This window comes from Triticum urartu, chromosome 2 (assembly GCF_003073215.2).
Source record: "Triticum urartu cultivar G1812 chromosome 2, Tu2.1, whole genome shotgun sequence".
Classification (NCBI taxonomy): domain Eukaryota; kingdom Viridiplantae; phylum Streptophyta; class Magnoliopsida; order Poales; family Poaceae; genus Triticum; species Triticum urartu.
The window spans coordinates 80,205,211-80,222,922 of NC_053023.1; the positions used below are offsets into that span (position 1 = coordinate 80,205,211).

General features: G+C 47.6%; 1 pseudogene; it reads left to right on the top strand.

The window, feature by feature from the left end:
* Positions 1-7,202: 7,202 nt before the first annotated feature.
* Positions 7,203-9,367, top strand: LOC125541111 (annotated as a pseudogene).
* Positions 9,368-17,712: the final 8,345 nt, after the last annotated feature.

The following is a 17,712-nucleotide window of genomic DNA, read 5'->3' on the forward strand; positions in this document are numbered from 1 at the left end:
TTCACTCGTCGTCATGATCTTCACTCCGCACCACCGCCATCGATGCCATCGCCGCTTTGAGTCCATCAACGACACTTGTCAGGCATTGTCGGGGTACCTCTTGCCGGGGCGGAGGGAGAGGATGAAGTCGTCGGCCTTTTCGTAGGAGCCTTCTTGCGATTCACGCCCGAAACCTTGCACTAGTAGAAAACGGGCCATTAGTACCGGTTTGTAAGGGCCTTTAGTGCCGGTTATGGAACCGGCACTAACGTTTCGGCACTAAAGGCCCCCCCTTTAGTACCGGTTCAGCACGAACCGGTGCTAAAGGGGAACCACGTGGCACGAGCCAGCTCCGGGGGCCGGGAGCCCTTTAGTACCGGTTGGTAACACCAACCGGTACTAAATGGTTGTGGGTTTTTGTTTTATTTTGTATTTTTCAAATAAATTTGTGTTATCAATTTAATTTAGGATTGTTTTACGTTATAATGAGTTGTAGTCGTTATCATCATCATCATCATCGCATATTAATAAATAAATAAACTCTAGCTAGCTAAAAATCATCGTAGTCGTCTAATTACCACTATTTAATCATCATAGTCATTACCGCGCTAGCTATCTAATCATCATCAACGCTGGCTAGCTTAAAGAGGAAACATTCACTTTGTAACAGAAGCAAAGATATCATCAAGTTCAACATAATCGTCACCAAGATCGAAGTTCAGGACACGGACATGAGACAAGTACTAATTAAGAGCATGAACTAGCTAGTAGCTACTGATCCTGCTGCTCCCTCTCAGGTAGAATAGCATAGAACATGTATAGCTCTCCTGATTCATCATACTGGAGCATGCAGATGAATCTGTCTCCTAATCTTGGGTTGCGCTTCACCTTACTGCCCCCTAGTACTTCTCTGCGATCGTTAACAATTTTGCTTCAATCTTTCACTATTAAGCATTCTTCGCTTTCAGAAATCCTGAATGCACTCATGTGCAATGTAGGAAATCTTGGTCGTAAGCTAACCATTGACATGCGACCTTTTGTCTCGATCCACTGAGGCACAACTGTCATCGGAAGTCCCTGTTGAACAACATCGTATAGTAATTAATATACTAAGCAATGAAAGTTTAGCTTCAAAAATAATGTATGCAAAAGATGCATTAATTAAGGACAAATATTTAAAATCTTACCATCTTTTGATTATAGATGTGACCGTAGTTCAATACGATCACCATTGGTCGCACGTTTTGAGTACTAACATTTCTAAGTTTAGGAAAAAAAATTGTCTTGACAGTATTAAGATCCTCAAGCCATGAAACATAATGACTTATCTCCTCTCAGTTTAGTTGAGCCCCGGGGCAGTAGTAGGTCCTGTCTACCAAGCGCCGGACATATTTGCTTGAACCGAAATAAGCTGACAATACAAATTAGTTGTCAACTATTTTTGAATAAACTGTATGAAAGACATAAACATATGCATGCATGGTTGAGAAAAACTCACCAAATGGTAGAACTGGAGGCGTTTGCACATCGACCCAGATGTCTATATTACCTTCAATATCATCTTCCGGACGAATATCAAAGGTGATAACCATATCAGGCTCAAATGCATAAGCCTTGCATAGTGCTTGCCAAGTTTTGCATTCAAAATGGGTGTATGTGTCTCCATTATATAATTTGACGTTGAAAGTATACCCATGCTCCGTCTTCAAGTAAACTCTCTTTACCTCCATATCATCTATAGCACTAAAACCTATCTTATCCAAGACAAAAATTCTTGCATGGCAGGTGATGCGCTAGTAGAATAGTGAAAATTTAAAATTATAAGTTGAAGCAAATGAAGCATAAGTTTTGCATTCAAATAATAATTGACAAAGTGACTTACTGTATCAACTTCGAATGTCTCATCCAGCTTGATGCTGAAGCGCCTACCATCAACAAGGAAATTTTGGTCGCACAGGCCGCGCTGGTCTTCACAGTGTTCGCACAAAATAAAAAATCTTTTTCGCCGTCAGATGACATTTCCTATGTTCATATAGGTGAAACATTAAACACCTATATCTAGCCAAATATATATTCATCTAACATTTGACATTAATATATCTAACTATATATTCAATTGACATTACTATATATTTAACTTTTCTATCTAATTCATCTAATATTCGACATTAATCTAACATTTATATAAACTCAAAATATATAAAAAATTAAATAAACAAAAAAACTCATTAACAAATAATATTTTAATTAGATCATCAAATCTCATATACCTAAATTTTCTTACTAAAATAAACTAGTTATATTAATTATTCAACTAGTTCTAATCTCATATATCTAAATTTTCTTACTAAAAATAAACTAGTTATATTAATTATTCCACTAGTTCTAATCTCATATACCTAAATTTTCTTACTAAAAATAAACTAGTTATATTAATTATTCAACTAGTTCTAATCTCTAGTTCGACAATTTTTCTATCTAGTTAGCTAATTCATCTAACATTCGACATTAATCTAACATTCGATCATCTAATTAACCTTTCTAAAAAACAGAAAATAAGTAAAAAAAATGTGTGTGTGTGTATGTGTGTGTGTATGCATGTGTGTGTATATATACGTATATGTGTGTACGTATGTGTGTATGTGTGTGTGTATGCGTGTGTGTGTGCTATATGTGTGTGTGTGTGTGCGGCCCCGTACGCCGCCGCCCCGTACGTACGAGCGGGGGCGCCGGTGTACGGGGCGGGGGCGCCGGTGTGTGTGTGTATGTGTGTGTATGTATGTGTGTGTATGTGTGTGCGGGAGCGAGAGAGAGACGTACGGCCGCCGCGATGGCGACGGACGGCGGCGGCGTTCGGGGTGGCAGCGCGAGACGACGACGACGACGGGCGGCGGCGAGGACAGCGACGATGACGACGGACGACGGGCGGCGACGACGGGATCGAGCGGCACGCGCGGCGGAGGTTGGAGACGAAGTGAGGATGAAACTGAAATTTTCGTAAGAGCTATATATATAGGATGGGCCTTTAGTACCGGTTGGTGGCTCCAACCGGTACTAAAGGCCTATTTTCGCCAGGCCAAGCGGCGGGAAACGAAGGCTTTTAGTACCGGTTGGAGCCACCAACCGGTACTAAAGGGGGGCCTTTAGTACCGGTTGGAGCCACCAACCGGTACTAAAGGCCTTGCGCTGCCACCCCAAAGTTTAGTCCCATCTCGCCCGGCGAAGGGCAGCCGCACTGGTTTCTAAACCCAACCGTGGCTACCTCTTCGAACTCCTCTATATAGCAGGCTTCTGGGCCTAATTAATTAGGGCGCGCTGCCCTGTGAGTCTGCTGGCCCTCCTGGGCCTGCATTTGCACACCCTAGGTCTGGTAGACCCACAGGGCAGTGTGCCAACAAATTTGTTATATAGTTTTTTCTTTTCTGCATTACTTATTTTCTTTTATTTATTTTTGAGTAGTTTTTATATAGTTTTTTCTTTTCTGCATTATTTATTTTCTTCTATTTATTTTTGAGTAATTTTTTTGTATAGTTTTTTTATTTTCTACATTATTTATTTTTGTATAGTCCGAAACCCTGATACTCGGAAAGAGTTTGTCCAATTTGTACACGAAGTGCGTCCAGTTTTTGCCGTGACCCTCTCTACTCTTTCGCGCATGTTATGCGGGTGATATGATGATACCATGCCAAGTTTTAAAATTTTCAGGATTCATTTTGTAGTGATTTTTAATTTCACGGTCATTTAGCTCTCTAAACAATTAGGTAAATGACCGAAAAACAACAAATGATGTCAGAACATGTTGGAAATTGATGACGCCGCTTTAAATGCTGCATACTGAACACAAAAGAAGTCCGGAGTTTAAATAAGTTATTAAAAATAAAAAAGAGGTGCAATGCTGGTTAATTTGCTTCAAGCCATTCGGAATAGGGTAGACTGCACTGCACATAGCTCAGTCCAATCTATGCTATTCCGCAAGGCTTGAAGTTAATCAACATGTAGGTGAGCATTGCAACTCTTCGTCATTGTCTGTGCACTCACAGCTTATAAACCGCTCATACTGCCTCTCTCTTGGCGAGGTGGGACTAAAAACAGCTTGCCATAACCTCATTAGTACCGGTTCGTGGTAAGAACCGGCACTAAATGGTGATGGTGGGGCCATAGCCTGACCGCAGGCTGATGCAGCCTCTTTAGTACCGGTTCGTGACATGAACCGGTACTAAAGGTTCGCCACGAACCGGTACTATTGATCGCCGCCACGAACCGGCACTAATGTACACATTAGTGCCGGCTCTAATTCAAACCGACACTAATGTGCTTCACGTTTGACCCTTTTTCTACTAGTGTTGCCCTTCTTCTCCGGCGGCGGCAGGGCAGAACGCGCAGCGCCGGCGGCGCCGGGCGCGTGTGCCTTCCCGGCGGGGCCAGTCGGATTTCGGCCCTGCACGACGATGTTGTCCTGCCGCTTGCGGACAGGCGCGGTGGTGCCTTGAGCGACGGCGGGGCGACATGGCCGACGACGAGATATGCCAGAGGGGATTGCGCGTGCGCGACATCCACGGTGATGGGGGACGGCTGGAAGGCTTCCATGGCGGCGAAGAATGGTCGGGGAAGATGGACCGGAGCGGGCGAAGGCGGGGCAATGGCGGCGAAGGGGGTGGGAAGTGGGAATGGCCGCGCGGAAATTTTCCTCGCGCCAAATCTCATTGTAGATAGGGGGCGAGCTCGGGTCGGCCTCCCAACCTGTGAATCCAAAGGTTGAGGGTGAACTTTTGCCATGCCCCACAAAAAAATTTACATGCCGCGGCCTGATACGGGGTCTGATCGGGCAGCTTTTTTCGCCCGAACCCGTATTTTGGCGGTTATTTTGCGGGTCGGGGCATTATGCGGGGTCTGCTAGAGATGCTCTACGTCACACGTGAGTGGTAGTGTTGACGTATAAATGTGTTGCTAAATCTCTTCCATCAGATCGGTATTTTGATTGCATTGGCTGAAGCATGCATTTCTATCCAAAGAAAGTTTGTGCATTTCTAATTTTGTACGTAGGACTACTCACAGTCAGCTGCCATGTGGCCTCTTGACGTTTAGCAAAGCTTTCGGTATGATAATACATGCCAACAAGTGAGCAATAAACAACGTGTTTTTTCTATACTAGGCATGTGAGGCAGAAGAACCGGAAGGGTTTCCATATATGGAGAGAAGTTGAACAGTGCGAAAAGAAGAGAAAAACTGTAAACTAACAAAACGTCATATATTTAGGAACAGAGGGAGTAGGAGCCTGCTACGAAGGGCACAAACATTCTCCATATTCACCATTTAATTTGAAATGTTTTGCATCCGGTTCAAATAAAAATTCGTACGTGTGAGAGTTGGTTTCGCCAGACTATGAGCTCAATATGATTCATTGGATGCCCTTTCTTACTGTGCATAGACACGTGCTGGTGCTGGGAATAGAGAATTTTGGCGGCAACAACACCACCGCACATGCCATGCCCGAGCCATGGACCCCATGTGTTAAACGTGTTGGAAGTAAACCCGACATACCCTCCCAGCTGGCGGTGTTTGGGTCATGTACGAGCATGTATCCAATTAGTATTTGAGTCAGAGTTAGTCTAGGAGTAGTATTACTCTAGATAACTTAGCTTTCGTACTATATATATGTACGTACCCCTGGACTTGTAACACCACCGTGAGATCAATAAAGCAATACACCAGGCTCGAGACGGGCCTGTGGCAATCATCCAAATACTTGTGTGCGTGCGTTTGTTTCCGGCCGGCTGGCCGCCGTGCACGTACGTGTGATTTTGGTGTTGCCTACGGAAAGATTGATTAGGAGCAGACTAGCTAGTACAAGCTAGCTTTGCACTACGGTGTGTATCGACGTAAAGCACTTCGTCGAGATTGTCGGAAAAGTTTGTTCGTCATCGTCCATAGTCGGGTCTGGGCCAACACGGCTGTCTTCATGGTCACTACTCTCGGCCACTGTAGGTTTAGCACTTTGCGACCCTGTCCGCGTCTTGGCGCCTGCCCAGAAGATCTCACTGTTGAGTGGCCGGTCGATTAGGCGGCAGATCGAGCCGTGACACATGACAACTCCACGAGATTTCTAAGCTAGAGATGCCCCTTACGTCGAGTGACCAGTAGATTGGGCGGCCGATCGAGCTCACTGTCAAAGTGTCAAGTGACCAGTCGATTGGGCGGCGGTAAATGCCACACACATGTTTGTCACTTTCTACCTTAAAAATTCTTTGTACGTCAATCGTCGTTAATGCAACAATGATGTGGTACCTGGTTCAATTTTTACCAAGAAGGCAAATTTTACAATAGTATCTCTTAGAGCATCTACAACCGGACCCATCCTCGCTCCAAATGCCCAGATGGGTTGTTAGTGTCTGGACAAAAGATAAGTCATCCAACTGGCTCCCAGAAGATCTACAGCCAGGCACCCAAAACCCTTCATAAATGTCCGGACGGACGGTCCGGCCGATGGCCAGTAAAAAAGCCGGTGTGAGGGTGATGATCGGAGCAGAAGACAAGGGGTACTCAGCCAAAGGATTATGTAAAGCCGAAACGATGGAGAACAACTTAGTGCCACATAAGCAAAATTTGGGGCCAGATATCCACAAGTTGCCTTTATTTAATGAAAATATACCGTGAAACTATTGTTCTACGGTTGGTGCTTCAAAAATAAAATCCACAAGTTGCACATGCTTCAGTAATTCATTGGGGCATGCAGGTGCGGAGGCATGCAAATGCCCAGCCGTGCCGAAAACATGATTGCTTCGTGGTCCGCAAACTCGTTTGGTTTCCTGCATGGTTTTTAAGTTTTACTTTTTAAACCTTGATGAATTTGTCGTCAACTTCCAGCCGTTAAAACTTGGTAAGCTTTTAAAACAACTGTTAAGACGTATTCAAAAATGGTTTATTTCAAAGTTCTCGTCATAACAAACACGAATATACATATGAAACTTTGGGTTTAACAAATATAACCGATTCAAAATTGAAGGTACAAAAAAATGGTGTCGGTGCCTCAAGTCGCCTCCCGCACATGCTTGCCATATATGCTGTCGGTTTGTAAATCGTGTCAGGTTAGCAGCATAGTGTACTCTTGTGATTTGTACTGATCACGATCTCTAATTCATCGCCACCTGATTTCGAGACCGATGACCCATTTATAAATAGAAGAGAAAGCTCAAGGACCAATCACAGCATAGTACATATACGTTTTGTAGCTCCTAGCGCTGAGCTATCGTTGCCAGTACGTGTTCCGGGGTGAGCAAATGGCGCCGGCGGCGACGGCCGGCCGGAGACCAGCCTCGTCTACAACGGCGTCGGAGGCGGAAGCGAAGGACGCCGAGAACCTCCGTCTCATCGAGGAGATGACCTCCAACGTGGACTCCGTGCAAGAGCGAGTCCTGGCCGAGATCCTCTCCCGGAACGCCGCAACGGAGTACCTCAGGGACTGCGGCGGCCCCACCGACCGGGCCACCTTTCGGGACAAGGTGCCGGCGGGACAAGGTGCCGGTGGTGTCGTACGACGCTCTAAAGCCGTACATCCAGCGCATCGCCAACGGAGACAGGTCGCCCATCATGTCGACGCACCCCGTCTCCGACTTCCTCACCAGCTCCGGCACCTCCGGCGGCGAGCGCAAGCTGATTCCCAGCACCGCCGAGGAGGGCCGCCGACGCCAGCTTCCCTTCAGCCTCCTTAAGGCAGTCATGAACTTGTAAGTCCACTGATCTATACTGTAGCCCTCATTTCCATGCAAAAGCAGAGAGTGATGGACGTGCTGAATGTGCAGGCACTTCCCTGGGCTTGACAAGGGAAAGGGGCTCTACTTTCTCTTCGTCAAGTCGGAGAGCAAAACACCGGGCGGGCTCACGGCGTGGCCGATGATGACAAGCATTTACAAGAGCGAGCAGTTCAAGGGCCCCTTGCGCGACCACACGAGCCCGAGGGCGGCCGTGCTCTGCGCCGACACGTCACAAAGCATGTACGCGCAGATGGTGTGCGGCCTGTGCCAGCGCCACGACGTCCTCCGCGTCGGCGCCGCCTTCGCCTCCGGCCTCTTGCGCGCCATCCGCTTCCTCCAGCTCAACTGGGAGCAGCTCCGCGCCGACATCGAGGCACGCACGCTCGCCCCGTGCGTGAGCGGGCGCGGGGGGTCCCCCCCCATCCTCCGCCGCCCGGACCCCGAGCTCGCCCAGCTCGTCCGGGACGAATGCCGCACGGGCGAATGGGCCGGCATCATCCCGCGCATCTGGCCCAACACGAGGTACCTCGATACCATCGTCACCGGCGCCATGGCGCAGTACGTCCCGGCCCTGGAATACTACGGCGGCGGCCTGCCGTTGGTGTCTACCTCCTACGCGTCCTCCGAGTGCTACTTCGGCATCAACCTTCAGCCGTTGTGCAACCCGACCGACGTTTCTTACACCATCATGCCCAACATGGCCTACTTCGAGTTCCTCCCCGTGGACGACACCACCACAGGCGAGGCCGTGGCACCAGAAGGTGACGCGGCCCGGCTGGTAGACCTCGCCCGCGTGGAGGCTGGGCGGGAGTACGAGGTGGTGATCACCACCTACGCCGGGCTCAACCGGTACCGCGTCGGCGACGTGCTCCGCGTGGCGGGCTACCACAACGCCGCTCCGCGGTTCACGTTCGTCCGCCGCAAGAACGTGCTGCTCTCCGTCGAGTCCGACAAAATCGACGAGGTCGAGCTGCAGCGCGCCGTGGAGCGGGCCTCGGAGCTGCTCCGGCCGCACTGCGCGTCCGTGGCGGAGTACACCAGCCACGCGTGCACCAAGCGCATCCCGGGGCACTACGTCATCTACTGGGAGCTGCTGACCACCGGCGACGAGGCTGTGGGCAAGGAGACCCTCGACGGGTGCTGCCTGGAGATGGAGGAGGCCCTGAACGCGGTCTACAGGCAGGAGCGGGTGGCGGATGGGTCGGTCGGGCCGCTCGAGATCCGGGTCGTCCGGCCCGGCACCTTCGAGGAGCTCATGGACTACGCCATCTCTTGCGGCGCGTCCATCAACCAGTACAAGGTGCCCCGCTGCGTCGCTCTCCCGCCCGTCATTGAGCTGCTCGACTCGTGTGTCGTGTCCGCCCACTTCAGCCCTGGCTTACCGCATTGGACCCCAGCACGGCGCAACGACTAGAAGGAGACAGCTCGTCGGGTCATGCTCGCCAATGCTTGGGATGATTGATTTCCTTGGGTATGAAGTGCTTCAGCTGGCCTTGGTCCTAGATTGTTGTTGATCGGATGTGTGGTTTTCACTCCCTTCTTTAATAAATCGTGCTTTGTTTGATATTTCAACTTTGTACGTAGAATTGCTCATACTCAGCTGTCTATGTGTCTCACATTGTTCGTGACGCGGTCTAGGTGTCATGTGCCTCGTCTCCTTGCCTTCCTTGGCTGCAGTTCGAGCTTTTCAACAAAGAGCATTTTTTATTAACTTATAATGTAGCATCAAGCGATATAATCACAACAACACTAGTAGAAAAGGGGGCAAAGGTTCAGGCGGGTAAGCCCATTAGTCCCGGTTCAGTCTAGAACCGGGGACAATGGGTGCATTGGACGGTCGTGAGCCCAGGGGGCCGGCCGGGCCACGTGGGCCATTGGTCTCGGCTCGTCTGGACCTTTTGTCCCGGTTTGTGGGACGAACCGGGACAATGGTCCTGGCTCCTGGCCCACCACCATTGGCCCCCGGTGGAGGCATGAACCGGGACCAAAGGCCCCCCTTTAGTCCCCGTTCATGCCACCAACCGGGACCAATGGTGGTGCCTATATATACCCCCTCACGCAAGAGCAGAGCACACTCTCTCTTTTTTCTGGCCGAGGGGGAGAGGGCTTGGTGGTGCTCTAGCTCACCTCCTATGCACACAAGGTGTTCGATGGAATGCCCGAGCCACACTACTTAAGCTTTCTCCTCTCCAAGCTCGACCTCCAAGCTCCATTTTCCTCAATATTTGTCTAGGTTTAGCGGTCCGTCACGCCCCGCCCCGTCTTCACCGCCGTCGATCACCCGCGCCGATCTCATCACGCACCACCGTGGTGAGCCTCTTATTCTTATCTTCTTTCTGAAAGGAAAAATATTCTTACTTGTATGTTTAGATAGATACTTGTATCATTTTCTTACTTTTATTATTGCATCTTATATAGTGCGATGGTTTTGGTATCCGCCCCCGTCGGCCCTCGTCCTGTCTATGATTCGGATGTGGTATATATTATCTTTATAACTATTGTTCATTTATTGTTTATGAAAATTATGCCGACCAACGTGACATAGATTTTATTTATCTAGGGTATGTGAACCGGAAATTCCAACCGACCCTATTGTTCAGAGGTTAAATTTAGTTGAAGAAGAAAACAATTTCTTGAAGGAAAAAATAAAAAAAATTGAGGAGGAGAAATGATATTGGAGTTGCATGTTGCGGATGTCGTCGATGATCACAAGATCAAGATGGATGCAATGCGCTGAAGATTAGAAAGATTAGAAAATATGCCATTCATACCTGAGGCTTGGTATCATTATGCCGTTGGATCAATTGTTACCTTGGTTGCGATTATGATCGCATTTGTTCGCATTGAAATGCTTTACATAGTTTCAATATATGGTTTAATTAATTAGATGCTCTAGAGAGCTATATGTTGTTAGATGAGAACTATGTATGTACTTTGGTTTTAATGTGATGATGAACTTATATTAATTTGGTCACTTAATTATCTATTCATGATGTTCTGTAATGGGTTTTGACACACTTAATTATATATAACGCACGCAGATAAACCGGCAATGGATGTATGGTGACAGACACACCTCCGAGTACATTAAGGGCGTGCATGAATTTCTCGAAGCGGCTAAGGCAAACAAGCAGAATGGTTTTATGTGTTGTCCATGCCCTAATTGTGGGAATACGAAGTCTTACTCTGACCGGAAAATCCTTCACACCCACCTGCTTTACAAGGGTTTCATGCCACACTATAATGTTTGGACAAGGCACGGAGAAATAGGGGTTATGATGGAAGACGGCGAAGAAGAAGAGTACGATGACAACTATGTGCCCCCTGAATACGGTGATGCTGCAACGGGGGGAGCTGGTGAAGATCAAGAGGAACCAGACGATGTGCCCAATGATGCTGCAACGGGTGAAGCTGCTGAAGATCAAGAGGAACCAGACGATGTGCCCGATGATGATGATCTCCGCCGGGTCATTGTCGATGCAAGGACGCAATGCGAAAGTCAAAAGGAAAAGCTGAAGTTCGATCGCATGTTAGAGGATCACAAAAAAGGGTTGTACCCCAATTGCGAAGATGGCAACACAAAGCTCGGTACCACTGGAATTGCTGCAGTGGAAGGCAGAGAATGCTGTGGCTGACAAAGGATTTGAGAAGCTACTGAAAATATTGAAGAAGAAGCTTCCAAAGGATAACGAATTGCCCGACAGTACATACGCAGCAAAGAAGGTCGTATGCCCTCTAGGATTGGAGGTGGAGAAGATACATGCATGCCCTAATGACTGCATCCTCTACCGCGGTGCGTACAAGGATCTGAACGCATGCCCGGTATGCGGTGCGTTGCGGTATAAGATCAGACGAGATGACCCTGGTGATGTTGACGGCGAGCCCCCCAGGAAGAGGGTTCCTGCGAAGGTGATGCGGTATGCTCCTATAATACCATGGTTGAAACGTCTGTTCAGAAACGGAGAGCATGCCAAATTGATGCGATGGCACAGTGAGGACCGTAAGAAAGACGGGAAGTTGAGAGCACCCGCTGATGGTCGCAATGGAGAAAAATCGAGAGAAAGTACTGGGATGAGTTTGCAAAGGACCCAAGGAACATATGGTTTGCTTTAAGCGCGGATGGCATTAATCCTTTCGGGGAGCAGAGCAGCAATCACAGCACCTAGCCCGTGACTCTATGTATGTATAACCTTCCTCCTTGGATGTGCATGAAGCGGAAGTTCATTATGATGCCAGTTCTCTTATCCAAGGCCCTAAGCAACCCGGCAATGACATTGATGTGTACCTAAGGCCATTAGTTGAAGAACTTTTACAACTGTGGAATGGAAACGGTGTACGTACGTGGGATGAGCACAAACAAGAGGAATTTAACCTAAAGGTGTTGCTGTTCGTGACCATAAACGATTGGCCCGCTCTCAGTAGCCTTTCAGGACAGACAAACAAGGGATACCACGCATGCACGCACTGTTTGGATGACACCGAAAGTATATACCTGGACAAATGCAGGAAAAATGTGTACCTGGGCCATCGTCGATTTCTCCCGACCAACCATCAATGTCGAAAGAAAGGCAAGCATTTCAAAGGCGAGGCAGATCACCGGAAGAAGCCCGCCATGCGTACCGGTGATCACGTACTTGCTATGGTCAATGATTTACACGTAATCTTTGGAAAGGGTCCCGACGGACTAGCTGTTCCGAATGACGCTGAGGGACGCGCACCCATGTGGAAGAAGAAATCTATATTCTTCGACCTACCCTACTGGAAAGAGCTAGAGGTCTGCTCTTCAATCGACGTGATGCACGTGACGAAGAACCTTTGCGTGAACCTGTTAGGCTTCGTGAGCGTGTATGGGAAGACAAAAGATACACCTGAGGCACGGGAGGACCTGCAACGTTTGCACGAAAAAGACGGCATGCCTCCGAAGCAGTATGAAGGTCCTGCCAGCTACGCTCTTACGAAAGAAGAGAAAGAAATTTTCTTTGAATGCCTGCTCAGTATGAAGGTCCGACTGGATTCTCGTCGAATATAAAGGCAATAATAAATATGCCAGAGAAAAAGTTTCAAAACCTAAAGTCTCATGACTGCCACGTGATTATGACGCAACTGCTTCCGGTTGCATTGAGGGGGCTTCTATCGGAAAACGTCCGATTAGCCATTGTGAAGCTATTGTTGGGGAACGTTGCAGAAAACAAAAATTTTCCTACTCGTTTCACCAAGATCCATCTAGGAGTTCATCTAGCAACGAGTCATCGGATGCATCTACATACCTTTGTAGATCGCGCACGGAAGCGTTCAAAGAACGGTGATGATGTAGTCGAACACGACGTGATCCAAATCACCGATGAACCAAGCGCCGAACGGACGGCACCTCCGCGTTCAACACACGTACGGGACGGGAGACGTCTCCTCCTTCTTGATCCAGCAAGGGGGAGAGGAGAGGTTGATGAAGATCCAGCAGCACGATGGTGTGGTGGTGGATGCAGGGCGTCACAGTAGCAGGGCTTCGCCTATACTACGAGGAGAGACGTAACGGGGAGAGAAGGGAGGCGCCAGGGGCTGGGGTATGAAGTCCCTCCTCTCCCCCACTATATATAGGGGTGCAAGGGGGGGCGCCGACCCTAGTAGATGGATCTACTAGGGGGGGCGGCGGCCAAGGGTGGGGGGCTTGCCCCCCAAGCAAGGGGGCGCCCCCTCTTAGGGTTTCCCCTCAACCCTAGCCGCATGGGCCCTAGGGGAGTGGCGCCCCAGCCCACTTTGGGCTGGGTTCCCTCCTACTTCAGCCCATGGGGGCCCCCCAGGATAGGTGGCCCCACCCGGTGGACCCCCGGCACCCTTTCCGGTGGTCCCGGTACAATACCGGTGACCCCGAAACTTGTCCCGATGGCCGAAACAGCACTTCCTATATATAATTCTTTACCTCTGGACCATTCCAGAACTCCTCGTGACGTCCGAGATCTCATCCGGGACTCCGAACAACATTCGGGTTACTGCATATACATATCTTCACAACCCTAGCGTCACCGAACCTTAAGTGTGTAGACTCCTACGGGTTCGGGAGACAAGCAGAATGACCGAGACGATCTCCGGTCAATAACCAACAGCGGGATCTGGATACCCATGTTGGCTCCCACATGCTCCGATGATCTCATCGGATGAACCACGATGTCGAGGATTCAATCAACCCCGTATGCAATTCCCTTTGTCAATCGATAATGTTACTTGCCCGAGATTCGATCGTCGGTATCCCAATACCTCGTTCAATCTCGTTACCGGCAAGTCACTTTACTCGTACCGTAATGCATGATCCCGTGACCAGACACTTGGTCACTTTGAGCTCATTATGATGATGCATTACCGAGTGGGCCCAGTGATACCTCTCCGTCATACGGAGTGACAAATCCCAGTCTTGATCCATGTCAACCCAACATACACTTTTGGAGATACCCGTAGTCTACCTTTATAGTCACCCAGTTACGTTGTGACGTTTGGTACACCCAAAGCACTCCTACGGTATCCGGGAGTTACACGATCTCATGGTCTAAGGAAAAGATACTTGACATTGGAAAAACTCTAGCAAACGAACTATACGATCTTGTGCTATGTTTAGGATTGGGTCTTGTCCATCACATCATTCTCCTAATGATGTGATCTCGTTATCAATGACATCCAATGTCCATAGTCAGGAAACCATGACTATCTGTTGATCAACGAGCTAGTCAACTAGAGGCTTACTAGGGACATGTTGGTGTCTGTTATTCACACATGTATTACGATTTCCGGATAACACAATTATAGCATGAATAAAGACAATTATCATGAATAAGGAAATATAATAATAATGCTTTTATTATTGCCTCTAGGGCATATTTCCAACAGTCTCCCACTTGCACTAGAGTCAATAATCTAGTTACATTGTGATGAATCGAACACCCATGGAATTCTGGTGTTGATCATGTTTTGCTCTAGGGAGAGGTTTAGTCAACGGATCTGCTACATTCAGGTCCGTATGTACTTTACAAATATCTATGTCTCCATCTTGAACATTTTCACGAATGGAGTTGAAGCGACGCTTGATGTGCCTTGTCTTCTTGTGAAACCTGGGCTCCTTGGCAAGTGCAATAGCTCCAGTGTTGTCACAGAAAAGTTTGATTGGCCCCGACGCATTGGGTATGACTCCTAGGTCGGTGATGAACTCCTTCACCCATATTGCTTCATGTGCTGCCTCCGAGGCTGCCATGTACTCCGCTTCACATGTAGATCCCGCCACGACGCTTTGCTTGCAACTGCACCAGCTTACTGCCCCACCATTCAAAATATACACATATCCGGTTTGTGACTTAGAGTCATCCAGATCTGTGTCGAAGCTAGCGTCGACGTAACCCTTTACGACGACCTCTTCGTCACCTCCATAAACGAGAAACATTTCCTTAGTCCTTTTCAGGTACTTCAGGATATTCTTGACCGCTGTCCAGTGTTCCTTGCCGGGATTACTTTGGTACCTTCCTACCAAACTTACGGCAAGGTTTACATCAGGTCTGGTACACAGCATGGCATACATAATAGAACCTATGGCTGATGCATAGGGGATGACGCTCATCTCTTCTATATCTTCTGCCGTGGTCGGACATTGAGCTGAGCTCAATTTCATACCTTGTAACACAGGCAAGAACCCCTTCTTAGATTGATCCATATTGAACTTCTTCAATATCTTATCAAGGTATGTGCTTTGTGAAAGACCTATGAGGCGTCTCGATCTATCTCTTTAGATTTTGATGCCTAATATATAAGCAGCTTCTCCAAGGTCCTTCATTGAAAAACTCTTATTCAAGTAGGCCTTGATGCTGTCCAAGAGTTCTATATCATTTCCCATCAATAGTATGTCATCCACATATAATATGAGAAATGCTACAGAGCTCTCACTCACTTTCTTGTAAACGCAGGCTTCTCCATAAGTCTGCGTAAACCCAAACGCTTTGATCATCTCATCAAAGCGAATGTTCCAACTCCGAGATGCTTGCACCAGCCCATAAATCGAGCATTGCAGCTTGCACACCTTGTCAGCATTCTTAGGATCGACAAAACCTTCCGGCTGCATCATATACAATTCTTCCTTAAGGAAACCATTAAGGAATGCCGTTTTGACGTCCATTTGCCATATCTCATAATCGTAGAATGCGGCAATTGCCAACATGATTCGGACGGACTTTAGCTTCGCTACCGGTGAGAAAGTCTCATCGTAGTCAACCCCTTGAACTTGTCGATAACCCTTAGCGACAAGTCGAGCTTTATAGATGGTCACATTACCATCCGCGTCTGTCTTCTTCTTAAAGATCCATTTATTTTCTATGGCTCGCCGTTCAACGGGCAAGTCAGTCAAAGTCCATACTTCATTTTCATACATGGATCCTATCTCGGATTTCATGGCTTCTAGCCATTTGTCGGAATCCGGGCCCGCCATCGCTTCTTCATAGTTCGAAGGTTCACCATTGTCTAACAACATGATTTCCAAGACAGGGTTGCCGTACTACTCTGGTGCGGAACGTGTCCTTGTGGACCTTCGAATTTCAGTAGGAGCTTGATCAGAAGTATCTTGATCATTATCATTAACTTCCTCTCTAGTCGGTGCAGGCACCTCAGGAACATTTTCTTGAGTTGCGCCATTTTCCGGTTCAAGAGGTAATACTTCATCAAGCTCTACTTTCCTCCCACTTACTTCTTTCGAGAGAAACTCTTTCTCTAGAAAGGACCCATTCTTGGCAACAAAGATCTTGCCTTCGGATCTGAGGTAGAAGGTGTACCCAATAGTTTCTTTTGGGTATCCTATGAAGACGCATTTTTCCGACTTGGGTTCGAGCTTTTCAGGTTGAAGTTTCTTGACATAAGCATCGCATCCCCAAACTTTTAGAAACGATAGCTTAGGTTTCTTCCCAAACCATAATTCATACGGTGTCGTCTCAACGGATTTCGACGGAGCCCTATTTAAAGTGAATGCGGCAGTCTCTAAAGCATAGCCCCAAAAAGATAGCGGTAAATCGGTAAGAGACATCATAGATCGCACCATATCTAATAGAGTGCGATTACGATGTTCGGACACACCGTTACGCTGAGGTGTTCCAGGCGGCGTGAGTTGTGAAACTATTCCACATTTTCTTAAGTGTGTGCCAAATTCGTGACTCAAGTATTCTCCTCCACGATTTGATCGTAGAAACTTGATTTTCCTGTCACGTTGATTTTCAACCTCACTCTAAAATTCCTTGAACTTTTCAAAGGTTTCAGACTTGTGTTTCATTAAGTAGATATACCCATATCTACTTAAATCATCAGTGAGCGTGAGAACATAACGATAGCCACCGCGAGCCTCAACACTCATTGGACCGCACACATCAGTATGTATGATTTCCAATAAGTTGGTTGCTCGCTCCATTGTTCCTGAGAACGGAGTCTTGGTCATCTTACCCATGAGGCATGGTTCGCACGTGTCAAATGATTCATAATCAAGAGACTCTAAAAGTCCATCTGCATGGAGCTTCTTCATGCGTTTGACACCTATGTGACCAAGGCGGCAGTGCCACAAGTATGTGGGACTATCATTATCAACCTTACATCTTTTGGTACTCACATTATGAACATGTGTAGTATTACGTTCGAGATTCATAAAGAATAAACCATTCACCATAGGAGCATGACCATAAAACATATCTCTCATATAAATAGAACAACCATTATTCTCGGATTTAAATGAGTAGCCATCTCGAATTAAACGAGATCCCGATACAATGTTCATGCTCAAAGCTGGCACTAAATAACAATTATTAAGGTTTAAAACTAATCTCGAAGGTAGATATAGAGGTAGCGTGCCGACGGCGATCACATTGACCTTGGAACCATTCCCGACGCGCATCGTCACCTCGTCCTTTGCCAGTTTCCGCTTATTCCGCAGCCCCTGCTTTGAGTTACAAATGTGAGCAACTGCACCGGTATC